This window comes from Bufo bufo, chromosome 1 (assembly GCF_905171765.1).
Source record: "Bufo bufo chromosome 1, aBufBuf1.1, whole genome shotgun sequence".
NCBI lineage: Eukaryota > Metazoa > Chordata > Amphibia > Anura > Bufonidae > Bufo > Bufo bufo.
In genome coordinates, this window is record NC_053389.1 from 656,277,743 (window position 1) to 656,292,917 (window position 15,175).

Sequence of the window (15,175 nt, forward strand, 5' to 3'; positions counted from 1 at the left end):
GACATTGGCTTCTTACGCTCAAGCATGTCCTTGACAGACACCTGACTGTGGGCAGATGAGCAGGAACTGCTGAAGGTGAGAGACGGAGTGGCGGATGGTTGAAAGGGGGCAAGGAGGACAGCAGTGGTTGACGTGGCTGAAGATGCTGGACCAGGAGGAGGATGGCGGCTTTGAGTTTGTGTGCTGCTTGTACTCATGTGTTTATCCCATAGGCGTTTGTGATGTGCGATCATGTGCCTTCGCAAAGCAGTTGTACCTAGTTGGGGGATGCACTGTGCCCTTGCAGGCCCTGAAACGCACACTTGTGAAGGAAAATGACTGCTATTATTTCAGTCCAAAAAGTCTTTTTTTTTTTTTATGTGCACCACTGTTACACCAGATATGAGTTGCACTGGTGTGACACTGTGCCCTTGCAGGCCCTGAAACGCACACTTGTGAAGGAAAATGACTGCTATTATTTCAGTCCAAAAAGTGTTTTTGTTTTTTTTATGTGCACCACTGTTACACCAGGTATGAGTTGCACTGGTGTGACACTGTGCCCTTGCAGGCCCTGAAACGCACACTTGTGAAGGAAAATGACTGCTATTATTTCAGTCCAAAAAGTGTTTGTTTTTTTTTAAATGTGCACCACTGTTACACCAGATATGAGTTGCACTGGTGTGACACTGTGCCCTTGCAGGCCCTGAAACGCACACTTGTAAAGGATTTTTTTTTTTAAATGCAAGCTATTGTGACACCAGATATGAGTGGTGGCACTGGTCAAGTGGACACAGTATACGCTGTGAGCCTGATACACACGCTGGCAGCCGCAGGCAGGCAACTGCAACTAGATTACACAGGAAAAAAAGAAAAAAGAAAAGCAGACTGATGTTCTAGCCCTAAAAAGGGCTTTTTGGGGTGCTGTCCTTACAGCAGAGATCAGATGAGTCCTTTAGGACTGTAGTGGACACTGAATACACTAGCCTAGCTATCGATTTCCCTATTAAATCAGCAGCAGCTACACTGTCCCTCCTCTCACTAAGAATGCAGCTTCCGAATGAATCTAAAATGGATGCTGTCCAGGAGGTGGGAGGGGTCTGGGGGGAGGGTCTGCTGCTGATTGGCTGGAATATGTCTGCTGACTGTGAGGTACAGGGTCAAAGTTTACTCAATGATGCCGAATAGGGGGCGGACCGAACATCGCATATGTTCGCCCGCCGCTGCGAACGCAAACAAGCTATGTTCGGCGGGAACTATTCGCCGGCAAACTATTCGGGACATCTCTAGTCCTTGGACGCACTTGTCTATGGATTTTATTACTGAGTTCCTCCGGGAAAACTGTGATTTTGGTGGTTGTGGACCTTTTTAGTAAAATGGCTCACTTTGTATCGTTAGCCAGTCTGCCCAATGCTAAGACTCTTGCTCAGGTTTTTGTTGATAACATCGTGAAATTACATGGTATTCCCTTGTATGTGGTTTCTGATAGGGGCACACAGTTTTAGAGGGCGTTCTGCTCTCGTCTTGGTGTTCAACTTTCGTTCTCTTCGGCTTTTCATCCGCAGTCGAATGGGCAGACAGAGCGTACTAACCAAAACCTGGAGACCTACTTGAGGTGTTTTGTGGTTGAGAACCAGGAGGACTGGTCCTCATTCTTATCTCTAGCAGAGTTTGCTTTGAATAACCGTAGGCAGGAGTCCACGGGTATGTCGCCATTTTTTGGTGCATGCGGTTTTCATCATCAGTTTGGTACCTTTTCTGGGACTGGTTCCTCTGGGATGCCAGAGGAGAGATTTTCTTCTGCCTTGTCGTCTATCTGGCGGAGGATCCAAGTTAAATTGGAGAAGATGGGTGAGAGGTATAAGAGAATGGCTGACAGGAGACGTATGACTGGTCCGGACCTGTGTGTGGGTGATCTGGTGTGGTTATCTACTAAAAATATTAAACTGAGAGTACCGACTTGGAAACTGGGTCCAAGATTTATTGGACCTTACAAAATATCTGCAGTTGTCAATCCAGTGGCGTTTCGTTTTGATCTTCCGCAGATCTGGAGGATCCATGATGTGTTCCACAGGTCTTTACTGAAGAAGTATGTGAAACCAGTGGAACCATCGCATTGCCTCCTCCCCCTGTTCTCATCCATCATTTTCTATGTGTGGTTCAGAATGGTCTAAATATAAGACAATTAGGAAGCTGTCTTATATTTAAAAGCGGTGCTTAATGCGCCAAAGTTATGGAGTGCCAGTGCCTCTACATAACTTCAGCGATCCACCACCAGCGCTGGGGCTTCATTAAGACCGACTTCTAAAGGGACAGTCTTAATAAATTACCCCCATAATACACAGTTACATCAATACTTCAGCTGGAGGACTGACTACATCCAGATCGAAGGCACTTACTTCACTGATTGAGTTAACATCATCTGATAGCAACATACATCAGCGAACAATCCCTATGCAGCGAAAGCAGTCAGAGACTCGAATGGGAAAACACAGATTAGGTCCCTACACGAGGAATCCCCCTGTAGGATGAGCTTCTGACCTCTTTCCTGAAGGGTTAAAGTTTTATACAGATTAAACAAAAATCTCCTTTCCCTAGCGGAATATAGCCATTGCATTTCCAGTTCCCAGGTCCGTAATGAGTCAGAATCTCAAAAGAACTTTGACAAAAATATGTAGACAAAGCCTTACTCCCCTACACATGCATTCAGGTCCTAAACAAAATGACATTTAAATGAACAGATAGGAAGTGGGGATACAAAATGGAATTCAAATGATCAGAAACTACATCTTCACACTTTTCCCTGTCAGACAAAGAGAGGGAGGGGCTGGTAGAGGGAACTGAAGGAGTATGGGTGCACAGAGAGGCTTTTACCCGCCCTTTGTGCACTTAACCGATCATTTGTATATGGATTAAAAGCACTTTTTCTCCAGATTGAAGCAATGGATGGATAAGTAAAAGGTATCACTACAAAGGCATTGTACATGATTTATCAGATAATTTCCTAGTGACAGACTCCCTTTAATTGCATGCTAAAGCTTTTCCCTGTGATCATAAAGCAAAAAGTTAATTGGACTACTTCCACTACTTCTAACTGCTTGTTCTTCTCATCAACATAATTCAATGTCTGCTTTTAGGTCAATGAATAAATAGACTGCTCCACACTGTGTGCACAATGATAACACTATGGTAAATACAGAAAATGCTTTTATTAATATGATCTAAGCATTAATTACCTCCCTCGTAGGGTAATCTTATCGAGACACATTGAAGCATTGAAAATATTTCTGGCCCTCTAAGGACATTCTTTTGTATTCTGCTGTGAAATAAGACTTTATCACAGGAAGCCTGACAGGCTGTGTGTTTCTTGTAAGTCAATAGGCTGGAACATTAGCTATAATTATGAATAGAGATGATTGAAGTTTACAAAACTTCGATTTGGCTGCTTTGCCGAATTTCACTAATAAATTTGCCATGAAGCGCATTCCTTTGTAAGTAGCTGCCCCCCATCATTGAACTCAACAGATGCTGCGTTCATCGCTGATCGTGGGATCTGAGATAAAAAATTAGGGCTTTGAGGGGTTAATCGGTAATAAAAATAAAAAGTAATACTCAACTTATCCATTTGAGTGCGAAGATGATCCTGCGTAAAATTGTGTGCTGTGCGAGAAGACGTCGAATCGAATTTTCCCTGAAATTTGGATCAAAGTCGACAATGGATACTTCGATTCACTTAACCCTAATTATTAATGCAACATTCAGGATATCATACCACAGCACTATTCCAAGAAAGGGTCTCCACTGCCAGAAATCAATGAAAGGTAAGACATCTCACTCTCTAGGACATTTCTATCAGCACTCTCTTGGTGGCAGCCGAGATGAAGGCCATATGCCATATACCTCTACATCAGTGCTGGAGCCCTTTATTACTAGGAAAAGAACTGGAGCTGCTGTGCTGAAAACTGCAGGGAACCAAATGGTGAGTATTGGATGATTTTTCATTTTACAGAATCTACTGACATGGGGCACATTTTGAAATTACTTTAAAGGCTATGTACACCTCAAAATATTGAGGAATTCTGTCACAAAGGGTTAACTGTTTTACTAACTGTGCGACTGGTACTTTCACTTTCACTTTGTGCTGGTCATCTAATAAACCTTATCTATAAATGACTAAGAGGTCATAAACATTAAAGCCACATTTCTATCAGTAAGATAATAACTGAGCTATAATGAGTGTTTATAATGTCAGAGAGCAGAGATAAGGAGCCTGTCAGCTCCCCAACTGACCGAAAAGAGAAAATACACAGGCTGCTACTACCGCATCTCAGGTACGTACAGAAAAAGGGGTTCCATATTTTTAATAAAGACCAATTGAAAAATAATTTTTAGCTCCAAATGAGTACAATGCAATAATAAAAAAAATCCCCCCAAAGGTGTTCATAGCCTTTAACCTCTTTTTACACTGCTTGTGGTGTATTTCCACCATATACACCAGAGAAATCCTCCAACATATCTATCAAACATATATGGCATTCACTCCCATTGTAAAATAATGTATATCACATGGTGTCCATATCTCACGATGGGACTATGGTTATGTTGCTCCTTGTCTCCCTATAGGTCTATATATGTAATGACTGCATGTACATATAACTATAGGGCCATATAATAAAATGGTGCAACCAACACACATGAGACCTATCCTTATACACATAGGGGTTAATAGGAAGGTTTCCCTGTTTTTTTATATAGAAAAGTCAAAAAGTTTGGGGCATGTGCCCTTTGGTGACAGAATTTGCAGCCTCACCACTTTTGAAAAGTCGTATACGTGTGGGTGGAGTTTAGTATTTAAATAAGTTGTTAGTATTAATGCGACTCAAAAAGAGTCTCAAAACCTCACCAGCTGGGGGTGTGGGGGGTGGTATAGGTATAGTGGAGTAGAACTTCTACACAGCTTTAAGATGCATCAAATTTATCAACTTATCAACTTTTGGTACTTTTGGTGTACAGAATTCTGTCCAAACAATAAGGACAAGACACCCACATTCCCTTGCATTGGTGGTTAGCAATTGGTGACATACATTTTTCAGATATTTTTTGACTGACTTCTGGAACTACAGGATGACATCATGTTGTAAATCATCCATATCATGTTGTAAATCATCCACATTCAGAACCACCCGACGACCATCATAGAGATACAGGGATGCACTCCAACAATTCAAAGTGAGACCTCAGAGTATCGTCTTCACTTTCAACATGCATGGGTCAGCACCGCTGCCGGCTAAACCGCTAGGAATCAGTTGCTGAATGCAAAATTGGAAGGTTTGCAATGTCAAGACCAATGCATAAATTTTTCTGTTAGTTAACCAATAGGAAGAACATTTTCATATCAAGTTAACAGGAAAGGTTATGGCCCATACACAGGACTGTGACAGTAGGGGATGAACGAACCCGAACTATACAGTACGGGTTCGTACCGAATTTTGGGGTGTCCGTGACACGGACCCGAACCCGAACATTTTCGTAAAAGTCTGGGTTCGGGTTCGGTGTTCGGCGCTTTCTTGGCGCTTTTTGAAAGGCTGCAAAGCAGCCAATCAACAAGCGTCATACTACTTGCCCAAGAGGCCATCAGAGCCATGCCTACTATTGGCATGGCTGTGATTGGCCAGTGTACCATGTGACCCAGCCTCTATTTAAGCTGGAGTCACGTAGCGCCGCACGTCACTCTGCTATGATCAGTATAGGGAGAGGTTGCAGCTGCGACGTTAGGGCGAGATTAGGCAGATTAACTCCTCCAAAAGACTCATTCTGTGATCGATCTGCAGCTGTGGATCATTGAAGTGCTATTATTGACTTGCTCACTTTTTTGAGGCTGCCCAGAGCGTTTTTAGATCACTTTTTTTCTGGGGTGATCGGCGGCCATTTTGTGACTTGTGGTGCGCCAGCACGAGCTATCACCAAGTGTATTTAACCATCGATAGTGTGGTTATTTTGTGCTATATCCTACATCAGCTGCAGGCTGAGCCTGTGTCCCCGAAGTGCATTTAACCATCAACAGTCTGGTTATTTTTTTGGCCATATACTACATCAGCTGCAGGGCTGAGCCTGTGTCACCCAAGTGCATTTAACCATCAACAGTCTGATTATTTTTGGCCATATACTACATCAGCTGCAGGCTGAGCCTGTGTCACCCAAGTGTATTTAACCATCGATAGTGTGGTTATTTTGTGCTATATCCTACATCTGGTGCAGGCTGAGCCTGTGTCACCCAAGTGCATTTAACCATCAACAGTCTGATTATTTTTTGGCCATATACTACATCTGGTGCAGGCTGAGCCTGTGTCACCCAAGTGCATTTAACCATCAATAGTCTGATTATTTTTGGCCATATACTACATCTGGTGCAGGCTGAGGCCTGTGTCACCCAAGTGCATTTTACCATCAACAGTGTGGTTATTTTTTGGCCATATATTACATCAGGGGCAAGTTGAGCCTGTCACCCAGCGCCTAAAAAATAGACCTGACATTTCTATTCAACCAATCTGTACTGTTTTAGCTGGTAAAGTTATTTGTATTGACCGTAAAAGCACACTTTTTTTTCTGGGTTGAAAAAGCATTCCCAAATTTGTCATTCTCAAAATAACTAGTTTCTGGTATTTGAGGCCTACTTGAAATCTATCCCAAAAGAAAATCTTACATTGAAGGTATTGATAGTGTCATTCAGAAAAACCTAAGACACACGCTAGCGTGCTGATAGAAGTGTGATTCTCTGATTAAACCTATACCTGTCACACAGCGCAAAAAAAAACAGGTCTCACATCTCTATTCAACCAAATCTGCACTGTTTTAGCTGGTCAAGTTATTTGTAGTGACCGTAAAAGCACACTTTTTGTTCTGGGTTTGAAAAAGCATTCCCAAATTTGCCATTCTCAAAATAACTAGTTTCTGGTATTTGAGGCCTACTTGAAATCTATCCCAAAAAGAAAATCTTACATTGAAGGTATTGATAGTGTCATTCAGAAAAACCTAAGACACACGCTAGCGTGCTGATAGAAGTGTGATTCTGTGATTAAACCTATACCGGTCACACAGCGCAAAAAAAAAACAGGTCTCGCATCTCTATTCAACCAAATCTGCACTGTTTTAGCTGGTCAAGTTATTTGTAGTGACCGTAAAAGCACACTTTTTGTTCTGGGTTTGAAAAAGCATTCCCAAATTTGCCATTCTCAAAATAACTAGTTTCTGGTATTTGAGGACTACTTGAAATCTATCCCAAAAAGAAAATCTTACATTGAAGGTATTGATAGTGTCATTCAGAAAAACCTAAGACACACGCTAGCGTGCTGATAGAAGTGTGATTCTGTGATTAAACCTATACCTGTCACACAGCGCAAAAAAAAAACAGGTCTCACATCTCTATTCATCCAAATCTGCAGTGTTTTTGGTGGTCAAGTTATTTGTAGTGACCGTAAAAGCACACTTTTGTTCTGGGTTGAAAAGCATTCCCAAATTTGCCATTCTCAAAATAACTAGTTTCTGGTATTTGAGGCCTACTTGAAATCTATCCCAAAAAGAAAATCTTACATTGAAGGTATTGATAGTGTCATTCAGAAAAACCTAAGACACACGCTAGCGTGCTGATAGAAGTGTGATTCTGTGATTAAACCTATACCTGTCACACAGCGCAAAAAAAACAGGTCTCACATCTCTATTCAACCAAATCTGCACTGTTTTAGCTGGTCAAGTTATTTGTAGTGACCGTAAAAGCACACTTTTTGTTCTGGGTTGAAAAGCATTCCCAAATTTGCCATTCTCAAAATAACTAGTTTCTGGTATTTGAGGCCTACTTGAAATCTATCCCAAAAAGAAAATCTTACATTGAAGGTATTGATAGTGTCATTCAGAAAAACCTAAGACACACGCTAGCGTGCTGATAGAAGTGTGATTCTGTGATTAAACCTATAGCTGTCACACAGCGCAAAAAAAAACCAGGTCTCACATCTCTATTCAACCAAATCTGCACTGTTTTAGCTGGTCAAGTTATTTGTAGTGACCGTAAAAGCACACTTTTTGTTCTGGGTTGAAAAAGCATTCCCAAATTTTGCCATTCTCAAAATAACTAGTTTCTGGTATTTGAGGCCTACTTGAAATCTATCCCAAAAAGAAAATCTTACATTGAAGGTATTGATAGTGTCATTCAGAAAAACCTAAGACACACGCTAGCGTGCTGATAGAAGTGTGATTCTGTGATTAAACCTATACCTGTCACACAGCGCAAAAAAAAACAGGTCTCACATCTCTATTCAACCAAATCTGCACTGTTTTAGCTGTCAAGTTATTTGTAGTGACCGTAAAAGCACACTTTTTGTTCTGGGTTGAAAAAGCATTCCCAAATTTGCCATTCTCAAAATAACTAGTTTCTGGTATTTGAGGCCTACTTGAAATCTATCCCAAAAAGAAAATCTTACATTGAAGGTATTGATAGTGTCATTCAGAAAAACCTAAGACACACGCTAGCGTGCTGATAGAAGTGTGATTCTGTGATTAAACCTATACCTGTCACACAGCGCAAAAAAAAACAGGTCTCACATCTCTATTCAACCAAATCTGCACTGTTTTAGCTGGTCAAGTTATTTGTAGTGACCGTAAAAGCACACTTTTTGTTCTGGGTTGAAAAAGCATTCCCAAATTTGCCATTCTCAAAATAACTAGTTTCTGGTATTTGAGGCCTACTTGAAATCTATCCCAAAAAGAAAATCTTACATTGAAGGTATTGATAGTGTCATTCAGAAAAACCTAAGACACACGCTAGCGTGCTGATAGAAGTGTGATTCTGTGATTAAACCTATACCTGTCACACAGCGCAAAAAAAAACAGGGTCTCACATCTCTATTCAACCAAATCTGCACTGTTTTAGCTGGTCAATTTATTTGTAGTGACCGTAAAAGCACACTTTTTGTTCTGGGTTGAAAAAGCATTCCCAAATTTGCCATTCTCAAAATAACTAGTTTCTGGTATTTGAGGCCTACTTGAAATCTATCCCAAAAAGAAAATCTTACATTGAAGGTATTGATAGTGTCATTCAGAAAAACCTAAGACACACGCTAGCGTGCTGATAGAAGTGTGATTCTGTGATTAAACCTATACCTGTCACACAGCGCAAAAAAAAAACAGGTCTCACATCTCTATTCAACCAAATCTGCACTGTTTTAGCTGGTCAATTTATTTGTAGTGACCGTAAAAGCACACTTTTTGTTCTGGTTGAAAAAGCATTCCCAAATTTGCCATTCTCAAAATAACTAGTTTCTGGTATTTGAGGCCTACTTGAAATCTATCCCAAAAAGAAAATCTTACATTGAAGGTATTGATAGTGTCATTCAGAAAAACCTAAGACACACGCTAGCGTGCTGATAGAAGTGTGATTCTGTGATTAAACCTATACCTGTCACACAGCGCAAAAAAAAACAGGTCTCACATCTCTATTCAACCAAATCTGCACTGTTTTAGCTGGTCAAGTTATTTGTAGTGACCGTAAAAGCACACTTTTTGTTCTGGGTTGAAAAAGCATTCCCAAATTTGCCATTCTCAAAATAACTAGTTTCTGGTATTTGAGGCCTACTTGAAATCTATCCTAAAAAGAAAATCTTACATTGAAGGTATTGATAGTGTCATTCAGAAAAACCTAAGACACACGCTAGCGTGCTGATAGAAGTGTGATTCTGTGATTAAACCTATACCTGTCACACAGCGCAAAAAAAAACAGGTCTCACAATCTCTATTCAACCAAATCTGCACTGTTTTAGCTGGTCAAGTTATTTGTAGTGACCGTAAAAGCACACTTTTTGTTCTGGGTTGAAAAAGCATTCCCAAATTTGCCATTCTCAAAATAACTAGTTTCTGGTATTTGAGGCCTACTTGAAATCTATCCCAAAAAGAAAATCTTACATTGAAGGTATTGATAGTGTCATTCAGAAAAACCTAAGACACACGCTAGCGTGCTGATAGAAGTGTGATTCTGTGATTAAACCTATACCTGTCACACAGCGCAAAAAAAAACAGGTCTCACATATCTATTCAACCAAATCTGCACTGTTTTAGCTGGTCAAGTTATTTGTAGTGACCGTAAAAGCACACTTTTTGTTCTGGGTTGAAAAAGCATTCCCAAATTTGCCATTCTCAAAATTGTGGTGAACGGGAACAATGAGGAAAACATCTAATAAGGGACGCGGACGTGGACATGGTCGTGGTGGTGTTAGTGGACCCTCTGGTGCTGGGAGAGGACGTGGCCGTTCTGCCACAGCCAACACGTCCTAGTGAACCAACTACCTCAGGTCCCAGTAGCCAGCAGAATTTACAGCGATATTTGGTGGGGCCCAATGCCGTTCTAAGGATGGTAAGGCCTGAGCAGGTACAGGCATTAGTCAATTGGGTGGCCGACAGTGGATCCAGCACGTTCACATTATCTCCCACCCAGTCTTCTGCAGAAAGCGCACAGATGGCGCATGAAAACCAAGCCCATCGGTCTGTCACATCACCCCCATGCATATCAGGGAAACTGTCTGAGCCTCAAGTTATGCAGCAGTCTCTTATGCTGTTTGAAGACTCTGCTGCCATGGTTTCCCAAGGGCATCACCTAGCCCTTCCCAAGGGGTGGAAGAGATAGAATGCACTAACGCACACCACTTATTTTTCCTGATGATGAGGACATGGGAATACCACCTCAGCACGTCTCTGATGATGACGAAACACAGGTGCCAACTGCTGCGTCTTTCTGCAGTGTGCAGACTGAACAGAAGGTCAGGGATCAAGACTGGGTGGAAGACGATGCAGGGGACGATGAGGTCCTAGACCCCACATGGAATGAAGGTCGTGCCACTGACTTTCACAGTTCGGAGGAAGAGGCAGTGGTGAGACCGAGCCAACAGCGTAGCAAAAGAGGGAGCAGTGGGCAAAATCAGAACACCGCCGCCCAAGAGACTCCGCCTGCTACTGACCGCCGCCATCTGGGACCGAGCACCCCAAAGGCAGCATCAAGGAGTTCCTGGCATGGCACTTCTTCAAACATGTGCTGACGACAAGACCCGAGTGGTTTGCACGCTGTGCCATCAGAGCCTGAAGCGAGGCATTAACGTTCTGAACCTTAGCACAACCTGCATGACCAGGCACCTGCATGCAAAGCATGAACTGCAGTGGAGTAAACACCTTAAAAACAAGGAAGTCACTCAGGCTCCCCCTGCTACCTCTTCTGCTGCTGCCGCCTCGGCCTCTTCTGCTGCTGCCGCTGCCTCTCTGCTGCTGCTGCCGCCGCCTCGGCCTCTTCCTCCGCCTCTGGAGGAACGTCTGCACCTGCCACCCAGCAAACATGGGATGTACCGCCAACACCACCACCTGCGTCACCAAGCATCTCAACCATGTCACACGGCAGCGTTCAGCTCTCCATCTCACAAACATTTGAGAGAAAGCGTAAATTCCCACCTAGCCACCCTCGATCCCTGGCCCTGAATGCCAGCATTTCTAAACTACTGGCCTATGAAATGCTGTCATTTAGGCTGGTGACACACACAGCTTCAAACAGCTCATGTCACTTGCTGTCCCACAGTATGTTGTTCCCAGCCGCCACTACTTCTCCAAGAGAGCCGTGCCTTCCCTGCACAAACAAGTGTCCGATAAAATCAAGTGTGCACTGCGCAACGCCATCTGTGGCAAGGTCCACCTAAACCACAGATACGTGGACCAGTAAGCACGGCCAGGGACGCTATATCTCCCTAACTGCACACTAGGTAAATGTATAGTGGCGGCTGGGCCCCAGGCGGAGAGCTGTTTGGCGCACGTCCTTCCGCCGCCAAGGATCGCAGGGCAACCATTCTTTGCCTCCTGTCTCCTCCTACTCAGCTTCCTCCTCCTCTTCTTCCACCTGCTCATCCAGTCAGCCAACACACCTTCACCACCAACTTCAGCACAGCACGGGGTAAACGTCAGCAAGGCCATTCTGAAACTCATATGTTTGGGGGACAGGCCCCACACCGCACAGGAGTTGTGTCAGGTTATAGACAACAGACCGACGAGTGGTTGCTGCGGTGAGCCTCAAGCCCGGCCTTGTGGTGTGCGATAATGGGCGAAATCTCGTTGCAGCTCTGGGACTAGCCGGTTTGACGCACATCCCTTGCCTGGCGCATGTGCTGAATTTGGTGGTGCAGAAGTTCATTCGCAACTACCCCGACATGTCAGAGCTGCTGCATAAAGTGCGGGCCGTCTGTTCGCGCTTCGGCGTTCACACCCTTCCGCTGCTCGCCAGTCTGCGCTACAGCGTAACTTTGGCCTTCCCGCTCACCGCCTCATATGCGACGTGCCCACCAGGTGGAACTCCACCTTGCATATGCTGGACAGACTGTGCGAGCAGCAGCAGGCCATAGTGGAGTTTCAGCTGCAGCACGCACGGGTCAGTCGCACTGTGGATCAGACCCACTTCACCACCAATGGACAGGGCTCCATGCGAGACCTGTGTGTCCTGTTGCGCTGTTTTGAGTACTCCACCAACATGGCCAGTGGCGATGACGCCGTTATCAGCGTTACAATACCCACTTCTATGTCTCCTTGAGAAAACACTTAGGGCGATGATGGAAGAGGAGGTGGCCAGGAGGAAGAGGAGGAAGAGGGGTCATTTTTAGCACTTTCAGGCCAGTCTCTTCGAAGTGACTCAGAGGGAGGTTTTTTGCAACACCAGAGGCCAGGTACAAAATGTGGCCAGACAGGGCCCACATACTGGAGGACGAGGAGGACGAGGATAAGGAGGAGGTGGAGGAGGATGAGGATGAAGCATGTTCACAGCGGGGTGGCACCCAAACACAGGACGATGACGATACGCCTCCCACAGAGGACAGCTTGTCCTTACCTCTGGGCAGCCTGGCACACATGAGCGACTACATGCTGCAGTGCCTGCGCAACGACAGCAGAGTTGCCCACATTTTACGTGTGCGGACTACTGGGTTGCCACCCTGCAGATCCCCGGTACAAAGACAATGTGCCCACCTTACTTCCTACACTGGAGCGTGATAGGAAGATGCGCGGAGTACAAGCGCACGTTGGTAGACGCGCTACTGAGAGCATTCCCAAATGTCACAGGGGAACCAGTGGAAGCCCAAGGCGAAGGCAGAGGAGGAGCAAGAGGTCGCCAACGCAGCTGTGTCACGCCCAGCTCCTCTGAGGGCAGGGTTAGCATGGCAGAGATGTGGAAAAGTTTTGTCAACACGCCACAGCTAAGTGCACCACCCACCTGATACGGAACGTGTTAGAAGGAGGCAACATTTCACTAACATGGTGGAACAGTACCTGTGCACACCCCTCCACGTACTGACTGATGGTTCGGCCCCATTCAACTTCTGGGTCCTCCAAATTGTCCACGTGGCCAGAGCTAGCCTTTTATGCCTTGGAGGTGCTGGCCTGCCCGGCGGCCAGCGTTTTGTCTGAACGTGTATTCAGCACGGTAGGGGGCGTCATTACAGACAAACGCAGCCGCCTGTCTACAGCCAATGTGGACAAGCTGACGTTCATAAAAATTAACCAGGCATGGATCCCACAGGACCTGTCCCATCCCTTGTGCAGATTAGATATTAACTACCTCCCCTTAACAATATATTATTCTACTCCAGGGCACTTCCTCATTCAATACTATTTTTAATTTCATTTTACCATTATATTGCGGGGCAACCCAAAGTTGAATGAACCTCTCCTCTGTCTGGGTGCCGGGCCTAAATGTGTGACAGTGGCCTGTTCCAGTGGTGGGTGACGTGAAGCCTGATTCTCTGCTATGACATGATACAGATTCTGCGCTGATATAAGGCCAGATTCTCTGTTAAGGGACCGCTCTCCTCTGTCTGGGTGCCGGGGCCTAAATGTGTTACAGTGGCCTGTTCCAGTGGTGGGTGACGTGAAGCCTGATTCTCTGCTATGACATGAATACAGATTCCGCGCTGACATAAGGCCAGATTCTCTGTTAACGGGACCTTTCTCCTTGTCTGGGTCCCCGGGGCCTAAATGTGTGACAGTGGGCCTGTTCCAGTGGTGGGTGACGTGAAGCCTGATTCTCTGCTATGACATGAAGACAGATTCTGCGCTGACATAAGGCCAGATTCTCTGTATACGGGACGGACCTCTCCTCTGCCTGGGTGCCTGGGCCTAAATGTGTGACAGTGGCCTGTTCCAGTGGTGGGTGACGTGAAGCCTGATTCTCTGCTATGACATGAAGACTGATTCTGCGCTGACATGAAGCCAGATTCTCTTCTCTGCTATGGGACCTCTGTCCAATTGATATTGGTTCATTTTATTTTTTTAATTTTTATTTTATTCATTTCCCTATCCACATTTGTTTGCAGGGGATTTACCTACATGTTGCTGCCTTTTGCAGCCCTCTAGCTCTTTCCTGGGCTGTTTTACAGCCTTTTTAGTGCCCAAAAGTTCGGGTCCCCATTGACTTCAATAGGGTTCGGGTTCGGGACGAAGTTCGGATCGGGTTTCGGATCCCGACCCGAACATTTCTGGGAAAGTTCGGCCGAACTTTCTCGAACCCGAACATCCAGGTGTTCGCTCAACTCTATGTGACAGTTCTTATTACAATAATGTCAATTTTGTATGGGTCAGAAGCAGAACTAGTAATGTTGTATAGTGCATAAGTCTTCATTGACATGTAGGCCCAGTACTGAATAGTTTTTTTGGAGCAGCTGGTTTCATGACATATTAAATTGACCACACCAGGATTTCTACCGTACAGTCAATGAGCCCTACTAGTGTGAAATAAACTTTACCCCAGCTGTTTGTTGATGCCAAAATGTTGATGCAAATTTTGGCACACACTGTCTCATCTTAACCCCTCTACCCCGGACCAGTTTTTTGCAAATCTGACATGTGTTACTTTATGTGGTAATAAATGTCATTTTATTTTTTAGGACTTTAGAAAGGCTTAGAATTTTAGAAGCAATTCTTAAAATGTTTAAGAAAATTTCCAAAACCCACTTTTTAACCTCTTGGGGACATATGACGTACCGATACGGCATGATGTCCCCGGTACTTAAGGACACATGATGTACCGGTACGTCATGTGTAGTTCCGATCACCTGCCTATGAGCCCCCTGGATCTCACAGGCAGGAAGCTGTATGAGTAATACACACTGTATTACTCATACAGCCAATGCATTCC